This window comes from Callospermophilus lateralis, chromosome 14, assembly GCF_048772815.1.
Source record: "Callospermophilus lateralis isolate mCalLat2 chromosome 14, mCalLat2.hap1, whole genome shotgun sequence".
NCBI classification, from domain to species: domain Eukaryota; kingdom Metazoa; phylum Chordata; class Mammalia; order Rodentia; family Sciuridae; genus Callospermophilus; species Callospermophilus lateralis.
This window is the reverse complement of record NC_135318.1, coordinates 61564014-61581364: the sequence shown is the minus strand read 5'-3', so window position 1 is coordinate 61581364 and position 17351 is coordinate 61564014. Positions and strand designations below refer to the sequence as shown.

The following is a 17351-nucleotide window of genomic DNA, read 5'->3' as shown; positions in this document are numbered from 1 at the left end:
GTGTTATTGGTCAGCCATTTTGCCAATTCCTGATTCTTCCAGTAAGTCCATACATCTCTCTTCTTTTTGCCTTCCTAGTACTGTATCATATGCCTTCCTCTTTCCTGCATTCCTAGCCTTTACTTCTATTATCTTGGCCAACTTTGAGTTTCTTTCTTCTCATGCAGGATGTGATCCCCACCGCTACCAAACAAAACCACACTTAACAGCCATTCAAACTCAAAATTCCTGTTTATTATCTATTAATCAATTCCATTACATTTCTTTATTTAATTTTATTAAGTTGTTTTAATTGGTTGTTCAAAACCTTACAAAGCTCTTGACATATCATATTTCATACATTAGCATACATTAGCTTCAAGTGAGTAATGAACTCCCATTTTTACCCCAAATACAGATTGCAGAATCACATTGGTTACACATCCACATTTTTACATAATGCCATACTAGTAACTGTTGTAGTCTGCTACGTTTCCTATCCTCTACTATACCCCCTCTCCTCTCCTCCCATCTTCTCTCTCTACCCCATCTACTGTAATTCATTTCTCACCTTGTTTATTTTCCCATTCCACTCACAACCTCTTATATGTAATTTAGTATAACAATGAGGGTCTCCCTCCATTTCCATGCAATTCCCCATTTCTCTCCCTTTCCCTCCCACCTCATGTCTCTGTTTAATGTTAATCTTTTCTTCCTGCTCTTCCTCCATGCTCTATTCTTAGTTGCTCTCATTATATCAAAGAAGACATTTGGTATTTGTTTTTAGGGATTGGCTAGCTTCACTAAGCATTATCTGCTCTAGTGCAATCCATTTCCCTGCAAATTCCATGATTTTGTCATTTTTTAGTGCTGTGTAATACTCCATGATGTTTAGATGCCACATTTTTTTTAATCCATTCATCCATTGAAGGGCATCTGGGTTGGTTCCACAGTCTAGCTATTGTGAATTGTGCTGCTGTGATCATCAATGCGGCAGTATCCCTGTAGTACGCTCTTTTAAGGTCTTCAGGGAATAGTCCGAGAAGGGCAATAGCTGGATCAAATGGTGGTTTCATTCCCAGCTTTCCCAGGAATCTTTATACTGCTTTCCAAATTGGCTGAACCAATTTGCAGTCCCACCAGAAATGTACAAGAGTACCCTTTTCCCCACATCCTCGCCAGCACTTGTTGTTGTTTGACTTCCTAATGGCTGCCAATCTTACTGGAGTGAAATGGTATCTTAGGGTGGTTTTGATTTGCATTTCTCTGACTGCTAGAGATGGTGAGCATTTTTTCATGTACTTGTTGATTGATTGTATGTCCTCCTCTGAGAAGTTTCTGTTCAGGTCATTGGCCCATTTGTTGATTGGGTTGTTTGTTATCTTATTGTCTAATTTTTTGAGTTCTTTGTATATTCTGGATATTAGGGCTCTATCTGAAGTGTGAGGAGTAAATATTTGTTCCCATGATGTAGGCTCCCTATTTACCTCTCTTATTGTTTCTCTTGCTGTGAAAAAACTTTTTAGTTTAAGTAAGTCCCATTTGTTGATTCTTGCTATTAACTCTTGTGCTATGGGTGTCCTATTAAGGAATTTGGAGCCCGACCCCACTATATGTAGATCGGAGCCAACTTTTTCTTCTATCAGATGCAGAGTCTCTGATTCGATATCAAGGTCCTTGATCCATTTTGAGTTAACTTTTGTGCATGGTGAGAGGAGGGGGTTCAGTTTCATTTTGTTGCATATGGATTTCCAGTTTTCCCAACACATTTGTTGAAGATGCTATCCTTCCTCCATTGCATGCTTTTAGCCCCTTTATCAAATATAAGATAGTTGTAACTTTGTGGATTGGTCTCTGTGTTTTTTATTCTGTACCATTGGTCCACCCGCCTGTTTTGGTACCAGTACCATGCTGTTTTTGTTACTATTGCTCTGTAATATAGTTTGAAATCTGGTATTGCTATACTGCCTGATTCACACTTCCAGCTTAGAATTGCTTTTGCTATTCTGGGTCTTTTATTTTTCTATATGAATTTCATGATTGCTTTATCTATTTCTACAAGCAATGCCTTTGGGATTTTGATTGGCATTGCATTAAACCTATAGAGAACTTTTGGTAATATCGCCATTTTGATGATGTTAGTTCTGCCTATCCATGAACAGGGTATATTTTTCCATCTTCTAAGATCTTCTTCTACTTCTCTCTTTAGGGTTCTGTAGTTTTCATTGTAAAAGTCTTTCACCTCTTTTGTTAGGTTGATTCCCAAGTATTTTATTTTTTTGAGGATATTGTGAATGGAGTGTTTTTCCTCATTTCCGTTTCAGAAGTTTTGTCGCTGATATACAGAAATGTCTTTGATTTATATGTGTGATTTTATATTTTGCCACTTTACTGAATTCATTTATTAGTTTTAGTAGTTTTTTTGTAGACCCTTTTGGGTCTTCTAGGTATAGAATCATGTCATCCGCAAATAGTGATAATTTAAGTTCTTCTTTTCCAATTTTTATGCCTTTAATTTCTTTCGTCTGTCTAATTGCTCTGGCCAGTGTTTCAAGAACTATATTGAATAGAAGTGTTGATAGAGGGCATCCCTGTCTTGTTCCAGATTTTAGAGGGAATGCCTTTAATTTTTCTCCATTCAGAATGATGCTAGCCTGAGGCTTAGCATAGATAGCTTTTACAATGTCAAGGTAATTTCCTGTTATCCCTAGTTTTTCTAATGTTTTGAACATAAAGGGATGCTGTACTTTGTTGACTGCTTTTTCTGCGTCTATTGAGATGATCATATGGTTCTTATCTTTAAGTCTATTGATGTGGTGAATAACATTTATTGATTTCCGTATATTGAACCATGCTTGCATCCCAGGGATGAATCCTACTTGATCATGGTGCACAATTTTTTTTTGATGTGCCTTTGTATCCAATTCGCCAGAATTTTATTGAGGATTTTTTCTTTTTTGATAAACAAGAGTTAATAGAATTTGCAGCCAGAAAACCAGCATTGCAAAGCATCTTGAGCAAAACACTACACGAGGAAGAAATGAAAAACAATATCCAAAGCCAACAGTGGGATATACCTCAGTAAAGACAGACGGAGGCGGGAAAGCTAATCATGGAGAAACAAACTAAACTAAAAAAAAAAGAGAGACAAATAATCAAACATGGCTGGAAATACAAACCATATAGCAATAGTAACTCTAAACGTTAATGGTTTAAACTCTCCAATAAAGCGACATAGACTGGTAACATAGATTAAAAAAACAAATCCAACAATATGCTGCCTCCAGGAGACACATCTGACTGGAAAAGACATACACAGGCTGAAGGTGAAAGGTTGGGAAAAAATATACCACACACACGGTCCTCACAAGCAAGCAGGGGTGGCCATCCTCATATCGAATAAAATCGACTTCAAGACTAAGTTAATCCAAAGGGATAAGGAAGGACATTATATACTGTTAAAAGGAACCATTCACCAACAAGATATAACAATTATCAATATTTATGCACCAAATAATGGTGCTGCCACGTTCATAAAACAAATTCTCCTCAAGTTCAAGAATCAAATAGACCACAACACAATAATTATGGGTGACTTCAACACACCTCTCTCACCATTGGACAGATCCTCCAATCAAAAGTTGAATAAAGAAACTATAGATTCTCAATATCACAATCAATAACCTAGACTTAACTGACATATATAGAATATATCAACCATCATCAAGTGGATATACTTTTTTTCTCAGCAGCACATGGATCCTTCTCAAAAATAGACCATATATTATGCCACAGGGCAACCCTCAGTAAATATAAAGGGGTGGAGATAATACCATGCATTTTATTTATCATAATGGAATGAAACTGGAAATCAATCATAAAAGAAGAATGGGAAAATCCTATATCACATGGAAAATGAACAATATGTTACTGAATGATCAATGGGTTACAGAAGACATAAATGAGGAAATCAAAAAATTCTTAGAGATAAATGAAAATACAGATACAACATATAGGAATCTATGGGACACAATGAGAGCAGTTTTAAGAGGGAAATTCATCGCCTGGAGGTCATTCCTCAAAAAAAGGAAAAACCAACAAATAAATGAGCTCACACTTCATCTCAAAGCCCTAGAAAAGGAAGAACAAAACAACAGCAAATGCAGCAGAAGGCAAGAAATAATTAAATTCAGAGCGGAAATCAATGAAATTGAAACAAAAGAAACTATTGAAAAAATTAACAAAACTAAAAGTTGGTTCTTCGAAAAAATAAATAATATTGACAGACCCTTTGCCATGCTAACGAAGAGAAGAAGAGAGAGAACTCAAATTACTAACATACGGGATGAAAAAGGCTGTATCACAACAGATGCTATAGAAATACAGAAGACAATTAGAAATTATTTTGAAAAACTATATTCCAATAAAATAGAAGATAGTGAAGACATTGATAAATTTTTTAAGACATATGATTTGCCCAGACTGAGTCAGGAGGATACTCACAATTTGAACAGACCAATATCAATGGATGTAATTGAAGAAGCAATGAAAAGACTACCAACCAAGAAAAGCCCAGGACCGGATGGGTATACAGCGGAGTTTTACAAAACCTTTAAAGAAGAATTAATACCAATACTTTTCAAGTTATTTCAGGAAATAGAAAAAGAGGGAGCTCTTCCAAATTCATTCTATGAGGCCAACATCACGTTGATTCCGAAACCAGACAAAGACACCTCAAAGAAAGAAAACTACAGACCAATATCCCTGATGAATTTTATTAAGTTTGAAAAATGTATTGGAATGAGTACATATTCATACCTCAATGTGGATAAATGTTTGATAACCAAGTGGTAAAACAAGGCCTCTTTATTATCTGTTAACCAATTTTATTAAATTTCTTCATACAATTTGACTAAATTTTGAAAATATATTAGAATGAATAAATCTGTACCTACATATCTACATATTTATAAAATTTCTATCTACATGTGTGGAAAACTATGTGATGCCCAAGCAGTACCAGAAAGCCTCTTTATTACTTATCTCTCAAACAATCCTATTACATTTCTTTATTCAACTATATTCTTAAAAATCTATATGTGAGTATCTATGTACCTGTCTGTATATATATGGAAAATTATTTGGTATTCAAATGGCAACATAAAGCCTCTTTATTACTTACCTATTAATCAATACTATAGCATTTCTTTATTAAACTATAATACCTTTCCAACTGTGTATAAATGAATAAATTTTTATCTATCTATCTATGTATATATGTGCAACACTATTTGGTACCCATGTAGCACCCAAAGGCCTCAGTGGTACACGAAGGCCTCTTTATTATGTATTAGTGAATTATATTACATTTCTTTATATAATTTTATTAGATGTAGAAAGCATTTGAGAATAAATAAATATGTGTCTCTCTATATATATGTGGAAAACTATTTGTTCCCTAAGTGGCACCACCAATCTTAGCAGCTCTTACATTATGTAGCCATAGTAGCTAGAAATCTCCATCCCTCTTTCCCTCTCAATGAAACACTGCACTCTCCCCAAAGCAGTGTACTTGGCAGCATTCTCACGCTCTTGCTGAGCCTTCTTCTTCATGGCTTCCCGCTCTGGCCTCTGCTGTTTGGTGATGGGAGTTGATATTACTTGCCCAGGAACATTGGGTTTCCTCCATGGAATTGGTTGTAAGGCAAAGTGTTGGAGTAGATACTGGTTTTGAGGCTTGGGCAGTTGTGACTGGGGCTTTGTCCCAACAGTGGGAACAGGTGACCGCTGGTGAGAAGTGCAAGATAATGTTTTGTATGGTGCAGGACCAGAAGCAGCATTCTGAGGGACACTAGGCTGGGTAGAAGCGCTCACACCTGACTGAATGGCATGGGTCAAAATGGGCTGAGCTTGTTTGGCAGGACACATCCAAGATGGGTTGGCAGTAGCTGGTTGGGATTGGTTGACTGCCATGGGTTGAGCTGAGCTAGCAGGACCAGGCTGGGCAGGGTAAGCCCCAGTGGGTCTGCGTGACGCCAGAGACTGTGGCCTTCGATTGATTAATGGTCGAGGTGGAGGTTTCTCCAGGTTCAGAAAAGGCAAAGGTACCAATTTAACCTTCCCAGGTGGTGGAGGCTCATAAATGGATGGAGAGGGACCCTCTCCTTCAGCATTGATATCTGGGTTCTGGGCTTTGACTTGTGTTTTCTCAGGACCCTTAATCGCCAGCCATGGTTTCATAGCTGGGCATGGATGGGGGTCTTGGGTACTGCCTGAGTTTCCTGGGGCCCTGGAGGAAGAGAGCCCATTTCTTTTTAATCATTCTTCTTCCTCAGTGCATGGAAAACCTGCACCGTCTCCAGCATGTGCATGCCAAGACAGCTCTGAGGCTTTTTAAAAGTCTCTTGGCAAAGCTCAGGTTGGTTCCTCTTCCGCTTCATCTTGGACATGGTTGGCTTCTCTTCTGCCTTGACTTTATTGCCTGGCTGCTTACTCTTCTGTTCTTTCCTGGAGTTGTTTTCTCTGGTCCTCTTGGTCTTTTCCTGCGCATGGCCCTTAGCTTTGCTGTTCCTGCTGGATGAAGCTTTCTGAGCTTTGCTGATAGAGTGCTTGGCTGTGTGCACAGGGGCCCTACTACTGTCTGCATCCCTGTGAGCAACTTTTTTTTTTTTCTAATGTGCACTCTAGGTCCCTTGGCTGCATTTTGACCTGAGGAGATCCATCAGTACACTCTGAGGCTTTATGTTTATTGTTCCTCACTGAATCACTAGGACCCTTTAAGGCACTTGTGATTTCCTGCCCCTGATTCACCATGATGGCTCTGGTGTCATTGGATTTTGTTATTGTGGGACTTTCACGTTGGTCAAAGTATTTCAAGGAACTGAAAAGCTCAGGAAGGTGAAAATCTCCCAGCAGTGCAGTGAGGTCTGCAAAACCACTGCTAAATTCAATCCCATTTTCAAGTGTGTCTCGGTCCTCAAGAGTCAGGGTGTTGTTTCCCAGATGGATATTTTCAGTATGTGACTTCTCCTCTTGGTCCAGGGACCAATGGAGGTCAGAAGCTGGTGGTTTTCAGGGATTTCTAAGGGGAGTAGTGGAGGATCCCGATTGTCCATGGCAATTGGGTAGGCATCCAGTGGCTCTGAGAGCATGGTGTTAATCTCACACAAATTCTGAATCTCTGTTTGTTCCTGGCTTTGATTTGGAGGCAATGCCAAGAAATCAGTAGAACTCTGAACTGGAGTGTTTACGGAAATGTCCCCAAGTTCAGTTTGTGAGTTTTTCTCAATTATTTGGCTTTTTCTATTATTGCAGGCGTATGGGAATTCTGGAGGTGGTGGCACACAAAATGTCTGACTTGAAAGTTGCAATCCCAAGGATGCCTCCATCCCTAGGGAAGTTTCCATCCCTGCAAAGGAATCAAGGACAATGGTAAGTAGGATGCTCCCCCTGCCCAGCAACACACTATTCAGGGAAAGCACCAACTGTGGAGAAAGCATTTCTATTAGCTCTTTTTAAGGACCACAGACAGGTGTCTGTTAAGAGTTGCGTGTTAGTTACAGGTGATCCGTTGAAGTCTTACTTTTGAGCTCATACAACATCATGGCATCATTGGTTTCTGGTACAGCACTTTTCTCCTCTGTGGGAAACGCACAGAATCTGTTTTATAAAGTCTGTCCTGTTCATATAGGGGCCTTTCAATTCTCTCCACTCTCACATGAAGTAGGAGAGGGTGGAGTTCTCTCTGAAATCAATGTAAAAGGTCAGGGGTTTTAGATTCTTGCTTTAGACAGCATCTCTACATACAGAGGTTAAATCCTGCAGTCAATTAAGGAACAATTAAACTGTCATGCCCTGATATGTTTTGATATATTTTCCTAAGAGACCAAAGTAAAATTAGGGAAATAAATTTGTAGTGTGGTGGTGTAGCTGGACTGAAGTGTAAAAACAGTGAACAGTGGCTTCCTTCAGTGTGCTCCTAGAGGTCTCTTAAACGCATGGATGGCCATTATGCTGTCCTACATGCTTCTCTTACAGAGTCTGAAAATGGGGACTGCTGAACAAGGATAGTGGTTAAAATCTCAGGACTAAAATTCTAGGGATCTAGAATCCACAGCTGAAAACTGGACCCTCCTTTCGAAAGGTAATATTATTCCTTCCCCTTTTTGCTGTTTGTACTCACCTTGAAAATTTTTCTTCTTTTTTTTTTTTTTAGTATAAAATAGGTTTATTGTCAATATTCAGTCGTGTTAATACAACTCAGGTATATGAAAGATCACTTCACACAAGGCTCAGATATTCTAAAATGCTGTTTTAATTTCACACATGGATTATAAAATGATAAATACTTATAAATTACAATGCAAGGAAAAGTATTACAAAAATTCAATTGTTATAGATCCTCATATGAAAGTTCTTTATTTTAAAGTTCTGCCTTCAGGAATAAAGCCATGCTATATATCAGAACCCAAATAAACTATGTTTCTTAAGGTTGTAATGCTCAGCAATATACTGAATGCACTCTAAAAGTACCATGTCTGACAAGAAGTAAAAGCGAGACAAAGTCTTCTACGATGTTTACAAAGAGGGATAGAATGCATGTGAGAGAATAATCAATTATTGCATGCTTATTTCTGGGGTAATGAGCTTCTTAACTTACAGCACTGGCCAGAGGCCTATAGAATGAAAAAAATGGGATCAGTCTTGATTTTGTATAAATGATTTTCAAATCATAACAAACTCAGGCAGTTCTAAGGCACTGTTCTCAATATCCTTCACTCTTTGACCCCTTATGTGAAGTTTTTGTCCTTTGTCCATGGTTTTTTTCTAATTTCTTAACAAGCATACTGTTTTCTATCACCCAAAATCCAAACCAAAAGGCATTCAGCAAAACAAAGAAATCTACCAGTGTGGTCAATTCTAAAGACATGAATTCCAGATCAGACATTAATTACACAAGATTCAAGCACATCCTTCCCTCTTCTGCATGCACATACTCCCTCACCTCTCCTTACATCTTGACCCCAACCTTATTTGGGGGGAAATAAGAAGTTTTGATATGTTTCCCCTCATTAGCGGTTTGCCTATTAGCAATCTGCTCTGATTGGCAGCAATAAAAGGAATTTTTTGGAATAAATTTGGTCAGAATAGGTAAAAAGATGTCATCAGTAAATTATTGTAATTTATTGTAGTTGGCTTCTGAAGGCAGGTAAGGTGAATTTACCTTATGAGCTTTCCTTACTCATTTCAAAAGGGAGAAAAATGTCTTTCAAAGGAAAGGAAAAAAATTAGAGAAGGAATACAGTAAAATATTAATACTGTAGTAATAGCTGGGAAAGGAATGCTTACAGCCAACCTACCTTTCTGGGAAGTTTCTGGCATAAAAATTGAACTTTTGTTTCTGTTATTCTTTGTGCAACAGTAACAGTTGCTTGACATCAACAGGGAGAGAAAGACTCTGAAACACTTTTCTTCAAGGGTGGGGAATTTCTTTTTGCAGTGAGCATTACAGAAAGGAGGAAAAGGTAGGGAAAGATCACTCAAAGAGGTCCTCAAACATGTGCTGTCCCATTGCTATGTATGCTTCCTTCTCTTCTGGTGTCATCTGGGCCACCAGCTCTGGCTGCTGGCTCACTTCACTGTATGAGAAAGGACAGCCAGCCACCATGACAATGGGGTCAACTGCTACTTCCTCAAACTCATCTTCATCTTCCTCATCCTCTTCCCGACAATGTGCAGCCACAGCGACTGATTGACGAGGTGGAGAGTCATCATCAGACTCACTGGTTTCACTCTCTGAGTCACTGCCATTGGCAGCAGACACAGGAGCAGCTGCCCCCACTGAGCCAGCTGTGGCAGAGGGAGTCTTTTTCTCATGAATGAGGAGTGCTTGATGACCTCCTCATTATCATCAGGCCCTGCACGGCCTTCCTCATGCTCCTGAAATGCATCAATGTCTATGCCACCTTCCTTCATCTCTTCAGAACTATAGGCCCCTTGGACAGTACTCTCTCTCAACCAAATATGTCCTTCCTTGGCAGATTTGCCCTCCAGCGATGTGCGATGAACATCATCTTGATCTTCCATGTTAATTACAACATTCTGAGTGTACAAGTCTTTATAGGAGGGGCCTTTAGTAGTCCATGCTTCTCGGTGGTGCCCACCTGCCAATCCAGCAGCTCCAGCAGGAGTTGCTGAACGGTTCTTGCTTTGTTTCAGGGCTGGGATTTCTGTGGGTTCTGGCTCAAGTATTTCATATGCCAAGTTCACATCCTCTGTTTCCCAAAGCAATTCATAAATGGGCTCAATTTGTTCATTAAACCTTGCCAAAAGTGTGTGAGCATCTTTTTTGGGCATTGCTGATTCATCCTCTTCTACCTTTGTATGGCAAAAAGTACAGCAGAAAGTTTCTATCATGGGATCAAAGAGTTGATTAGCTTCTAAGTCTGTGAAAGTATTACTACAGACAGGACATTTGAAGGAAGCCCGGTTGGTGGAATGTCTCTCATCCGTTTCAATCCTCCTTCTCATGTGATTCAACTTATATTTTACCACATTAACAAGAGTTCGATAATTGATAAAGTAGTAGTTATGGCGAGTGGTTTTCCCATCTGCAGCAGTCTCTTCCCTCATTCTGCATTTGATGAATTTGTCTCCCTTTAAATTGTTCGAAACGTGATTGAAGTTTCTTCCAATCAAACTTGAGCAATTCCAGCATGTCTTCCTCTTTCACGCAGGGGTTCCGGATCAAAATGTCCAAGACCAAAGCATGCTCAATGCCATAAAACCCCCGAATCACGTACTTGGCTAACCTCTTCAATGCTGCTGGATCCTCAGTCAGGACATCTGGTTCTGGCATCTTTAGTTTAGCAGCAACCTTTAACTTTAAATATACGAAGTGAATCCTCGAACACTCCTACTACAGCTTCCCTCAGAACCTGAACTACCTGCTTAAACAAGCCGACGCCTGAAAATTTTTTTCCTTCTCTACTTTGAGTGGACACAGAGTAGTAGATCACAGGTGTAGGGACTGATGGTAGGACATTTGTAGGCTGAACTTCCTTCAGCACTGTCACCATTTCTGGTTGAGGGGCAGTGGCACTACTTCCTGCATATGGCACAGAGCCATAGGATTGCAGGCAGGGCCAATGTTCTCCAGAGAGCAGAGTCCCCAGAAAGTTTTGATCATAGTAGTAGACCTGGCTTCCTTCTTGGTGGGGTAGTGAGAGGCAATGTCCTTGATTTGGAATCTGAGAAAGTGTCACCTGGACGAGACTAGCAGATAGTTGTGGATACCCAGGAACCATGAAATTGGCTTCGGAAGTTTTGTCATACTGGGATGTCATAGATAGGGAAGAATCTGCTGTGTTCTGGTCAGTGACAGTCAGATTAAAGTCTCCGAGTGAAGATGAGCTCTTTTCAGCACTTCCTGGGATATACAACTCAGAAATACTTGGATAGGAGGCAGGTGCCATGGGAATCTTGTTCTGGCTAGTAACCCCAGACACCATGGCTGTGCTAGCATGTTGATAAAGGTAGGCACTGCCCATGAGTGGCTAGAAGGAGATGCCACAGGTTGAGGGCAGTAACCTTGCCGAAGTGGCAGCTGGAGCAGAGGCTCTGGAGAAGTTGCAGACACTTCCTGTCAGGGGAGCTGCATTGGTCACCCGCCACAGGAAGAGAGAGCTGCAGAGAATGTGCAGTTCCATGTAAAGAAGAATTTTGGAAATTTTCTGTAGGAAAAAGAGGGTGGTGAAAATGTGATGAGACAGGCAAATTCTTACAATATTCGAGGAAAAATGTCATCTTAATGTTGTAGTAATCAGGAGGGCCCTCATTCCAATAATCATTGAGATACCCCAAATCAATCCATTTAGGATGGCTGCACATTCTCTTCTGATTACCTGCCTTTTCTCTCAAATTGGGCACAGAAGTCCCAAGTGGTCTGCTTCACACATTGTTCCTTAAAAGCATCCTTCTACCTGTCCTACCTTTCCTTTGAGCCTGCACTAGTATTGAGTCAGGAATTTGCCCTAGAACTGAAGCATTTTCGAACTCAGAGAAAACCCATTACCAGTTAGCAAATTACACCAGGGGTCAGGGAAGTGAGATTGACTTGTTCAAAATCAGCAACAGGTTATGGAAACCTACTCCCTGGCCAGGACTCTTGTTCCAAAATCCAGAAGTCTGGAGAAATGGAAGTTTGTTTTTCCCTGTTCATAGAAAACTGTATTCGTATCACCCCTGCGGTCTTCAGCATTTCCTTTTGCTTGTCAGGTCACATGACATTTCCTAGAGTTCAGTTTTCCATCCAAATGATAATTTAAGCATCATTCTTTACCTTCTACAAGCCTATCTGCTGATCCTATATGAAAATGACTACCTGAAAGTAAGTTTCTCAATAAATGCTTCTTGAAAAAAATTGAAACTCTCTGAGCTTCAAGTTACTTATCTTTCATGTGGTTATAACAATACCAACAGTGATAATTCATCCATGAATATAAGTGACATATTACATAATATTCATATGGGGGCTGGAGTTGTGGCTCAGCATTTGAGCACTTGTCTAGCAGGCGAGGCCCTGGATTCAATCCTCAGCATCACGTAAAAATAAATGAAATAAAGATACTGTGTAGAACTACAACTAATAAATAAATGTTACAAAAAGTTTCATATGGAGGGAGATACACTATGTTCTGGAAATATAGTCGCAAAAAAATAAAAAATAGCACAGAACTAAAAGGAATGACTAGATAGTAATGAACTTGTGGATACATAGCAAAAAGGAGTGCATAGCAAATTTGCTAAGAAATGAAGTTCTGTTATCATGCATACAGTATTATGAAAGTGAATGTTTCTCTTTGATTTTAGTGAATATTGTTAATGAAAACATAGGTCACAATTGGACGTGATGTTTGAATGAATTTTCCACCAGTACATATAGACAGAGAATCTATATCCAAAAAAAGTTTATAATAAGCCTCAAAATTAGGTAAAAGTGAACAGATGGGTAGCCACGTGGAAAAGCAAAAACCGAAGGAAAAACCCACTATGAATCTGGGCATGGTGTGGTGGGCCTCTGGTCCCAGCACTTGGGAGCTTGAGGCAGTGGGATTGCAGGAAACCAGGAATTCAAAGTCACTCTGGGCAATTCAGCAAGATCCTATCTGAGAAACCAAATAAAATGTCCGGGAGATATAGCTTGTGTATCATGCTTGCCTAGCTTGCATGAGACCCTGAGTTCAATCCTCAGAACTGAAAAGAAGAGAAGAAAGGAAGAAAGAATGAATGAGAGGAAGGAAGGAAGGAACAAGGAGCAAGGCAGGGAGGGAAAGAGAGAGAAATGGAGGGAGTGAGGGAAAGAAGGGAAGGAGGCCAGAAGGAAGGAAGAAGAAAATTTGTACATACTAGAGGAAAAAACAATAAGTGTAAAGTAATTTCATGATTGTGCTTGTTTATCTTCCTCTAACGATTACCCACACCAAATAAAAGACATTAATCCCACTAAGTAGATGTTTCAATTAATATAAACACATTTTCTGATAATCCTTTTGGTTATAAAAAAAGCAGAAAAAATGTTTCAACAAAATCATAGAAGCCTAGTTTATAATCACCTTTAGAGGAAAGTCTTGTTTTTATAGTCTGAGAAAACCATAACCAGTATAATAAAATAATAAATTTAAAACAATTTTTGTCTTTTATTCTGACATTTTCTTCTCCCTTTATATGAAAACAAAATTAAAAAAAATATTTGAGGTATCCTATCCCCCAGCCCCAAACAATTATTTGAAACGTAGACAAAACAAAAAGTCTTCACATAGTTATTTAAACAAACTTGGAATTAGAGATGCGAGCTTGAATTTTTATTCTTATATAGTTCTTTCTTTTTAGAAATCCCTGTAGTTTAAAAATCAGAAAAAAATAGGACATGGAAATTGCTATTTCCCTAGCTCTGTCTGGAACCACTTTCCTTGGCATGTTTGCAGGAAGAGTCATTTCTAAAACATACTTCTAACATGTTTATGTTCTAACTGTCAACATCATCTGTGTTCAAAGAGGTCATAGGAAAAACTGTAACAGCCAAGTGTGACTTTTCTGATAACCTGCTTGCCCTAGTGATCCCTAATTCAAGTCTTAGTTTCCTTGCTAGCCAGTAATCTAAACATTCTCTTAACCAGCCTCTGGGAAGATTTCACTCTATGCTGTCTGTTGGTTTAAATAAAATCTTTGCTTTTCTTCCACATCCATCCCAACCAACCTCCTTTTTCTTGAGAACATCATGCTCATCATTTTTTTGTTCTGACATTTTCTTCTCCCTTATTTTTATATTTTCTTCCTCCGCTGTGTTCCTGTTGCAGTCACAAACTTGCTTCCACAAGAACTTCTGCCTTCTTACATCCCTGTCCTCCTGCTCCCCTCTCCCTCTTTCTCTTTTCACCTAGTTTAAACAGAAAACTAACAAATATGTGAATATTCCTTTTATGAACAGCACTAAATTAGCAATACCATGGTGGAGGGAGACTGTTACAGAGGAAACCTCCCAGTTTCCACCCTGCCTAGGATTTGTCTCTTTCAGATGAAACAAACACAACTATAAAATCTGATTTCATTCTCTATAAACATGCCCCTCAAAGATGCAAGAAAAGTAAGGGACCAGAGCATGGGCAGTCTGTTATCCTCCTGTAACAAATTAGGAATCAGATTTTGTGAGAGAAGATGATCTCAGAAGATGATCCACAGTTCCATACCTAGTACATGTCAAAGTCAAAAGTGAAATTAGGTGTCCAGATTTCTAGTTCCATTTTTTCCGCTATTATTCTATGCTCTTCTGACTCCATTAGTAAATTTAGGCAGGGAAAAGTCTAATGAAAAACTTTAAAAAGTTTCTTTCCTTACTGACATGGTCAGAGAAGAGGTCACATCAATTGTAGATACAAAGGATGAGGAGACCATCCCAGAGGATGTGTGAGTGGCTGAAGCTAGAGAATGCATGTTTCCCAGTGTGGAGTTCATTGGTCACTGTTTACATGCCACTGGCCACACTGAAGACTGGTTACTGGTCACTGGTCACTTGCGATGATCCAAATTTGTTTACAACTGCATGGCAACCAAAGATTCTAGCAGGTGGCAGTAGGTTTGGTGGGAGAATGATGTCACAAAACTGGTCATTTAAAAGAATGAGGTAGCCAATAGGGTGGTCAGACTCCCAAGGAGAAGGTGGAATTGGGTGGGGAAAATAACAAGAGAGTTGATTGGGTGGAGAAGGTGACAGGATAGGTATAATAGAAGCTAAATGGCTCATTCTGAACAGGTGAAACCTTGCAAGAGGCACATGGTAGGCCCATTTTCACCACTCTCTTGTTTTCAGGGAATTATCTTATTGTTCTATCTTTTTTTAACATTTATTTTTTAGATGGACACAATAGTTTTGTTATTTTTATGTGGTTCTGAGGATCATACATAGGTGCTCGAATGTTCTAGGCAAGTGCTGTACCCCTGAGCCACAACAGCAATCTCATTGTTCTTTCTTAATGTTGATTAAAAATTATTGATAGATTATATATTATGTTTCACATCATAGTAGGCCATAGTGTGTATTTAATAGTGTGAATATAATAGTATGTGTATAATAATTATATATTACATGTACAGTTAATATCCATGGATATGGAAGAAAGAGACATGTAGGCTAAGCAAGTAAGTGTAGTGATTCTGGAACCATAGAAGTTGATCTCATTAGTAAACTTATTCCTACTTTTAAGGATGAAAGAAATAGATTCAAAAGCTTTTATTGGGCTGGGGTGGAGGCTCTGTAGTAGAATTCTTGCCTAGCATGAGTGAGGCACTGGGTTCAATTCTCAGCACCACATATAAATAAAGGCATAAAATAAAGGTCCATCAATAACTGAAAAAATATTTTTTTTAAAAAAGCTTTTTTTTAGTCATAGATACATGCAAAACTTTTATTCTTTTATTTTTACATGGTGCTGAGGATCAATCCTTGTGCCTTACACATAAGTAGGTGATCCCACTACCACTGAGTCACAACCTCAGCACTAAAGAGCTCTTTCATAGATAAAGAGTAGGGTGACGTTCCTTGAGTGCACCCTGTAGTGAGTAATGAGGTCAAGGTTCTCTTTTAGTTTCTCCTTGAATCCTGCTGTCTTTGAGCTGGGATGGGCCAGGTGGGACTGTAACTCTTCTGCTCTCCTTTGCCCACCCCTCTTCATTGTAGACATTCTTTCATGGACAAGCTTTGGTTTTTCCATTCTTATACTCATCAATATTACTTTCTTCCAACTTCTAGAAGCAGGACTCTTCTTTTCTGTGACCTGATTCTTTGAAAAATGTACTCTGAACAATGGAAGCAAACACTCAAGAGGTGGAAGACCTAGCTCCCCATAAAATTTCCCTGTTCTATACTTTGGTTGTAATTCTTTCAGCCATAATTTCCTGTGGACAGCTCCCTGGGTCACATGAACATCCTGCCATCAGGCTCTTTCTTTTGAAAGAGGCACTGAGAATCCTTTCTCTCTTTTTATGTAAGTGAATTCAGTGTGGCAGTTACTGTGACTTCCTCACCCTTGCAAAGAGCCACTAAAGAATCTTGGGCTACTCATATTCTTTGTCTGCCATGCTTGGGTGGAAGGCCAGGAGAATCCTTAGAAGATAGCATTAGGAGAATATAAGGAAAGTGAAGGTAAATAAAACAGAGGTTAACATTAATTTTTTTTTTGTAAGAAACATGTCAACACTCTTTGGTCTTATTTTGTGCTAGTTAAGTAGACAATATAAGTTTTTATGGGAGGGGTCCTGGGACTTTAAACCAGGGGCAATTTACCATTGTTTCACATCCTCAGCCCTTTTCATTTTTCATTTTGAGACAGAGTCTCGCTAAGTTGATTAGGACCTTGCTAAGTTGCTATGGCTGCTCTTGAACTTGCAAGCCTCGTGAGTTGCTGGTATTACAGGTTGTGCCGCAGTGCCTGTAATATAATTTTAAAACTATATAATAGACAATTAAAATATATGTAACATAAGGTAGCTAGTTACAAGGTTCAGAAACTGCCATGATTTCTTTCCAATGAAGATAAAAATTTTAAATCTTATTTTGTTTTATGTCATATCATCTGATTTTTTCACTCATTAGTGTGTAGACTGTGGAGAGCTTTTAAAGGCTCTGGATTTTCAACTCACTTGGAATCCAACATTGGAAGACATACTGCATATTTTTCTTATGTGTGAAGCATCATGGATTAAGGTGACCTGATGGATTTGTGGAGAAAATTAAGGAAAGGCATGTGGAAAAAGCATTGCTGTAAGCTATACTGCAACCCAGTATCAAGTGTGCTGGTGTTCAGCCCAACTTGACC

General features: G+C 39.0%; 1 pseudogene; it reads right to left on the bottom strand.

Annotated features, from left to right (window-relative positions):
- Nucleotides 1–9514: 9514 nt before the first annotated feature.
- LOC143380695 (general transcription factor IIE subunit 1 pseudogene) lies at nucleotides 9515–10837 on the bottom strand (annotated as a pseudogene).
- Between the last annotated feature and the right edge of the window lie 6514 nt (nucleotides 10838–17351).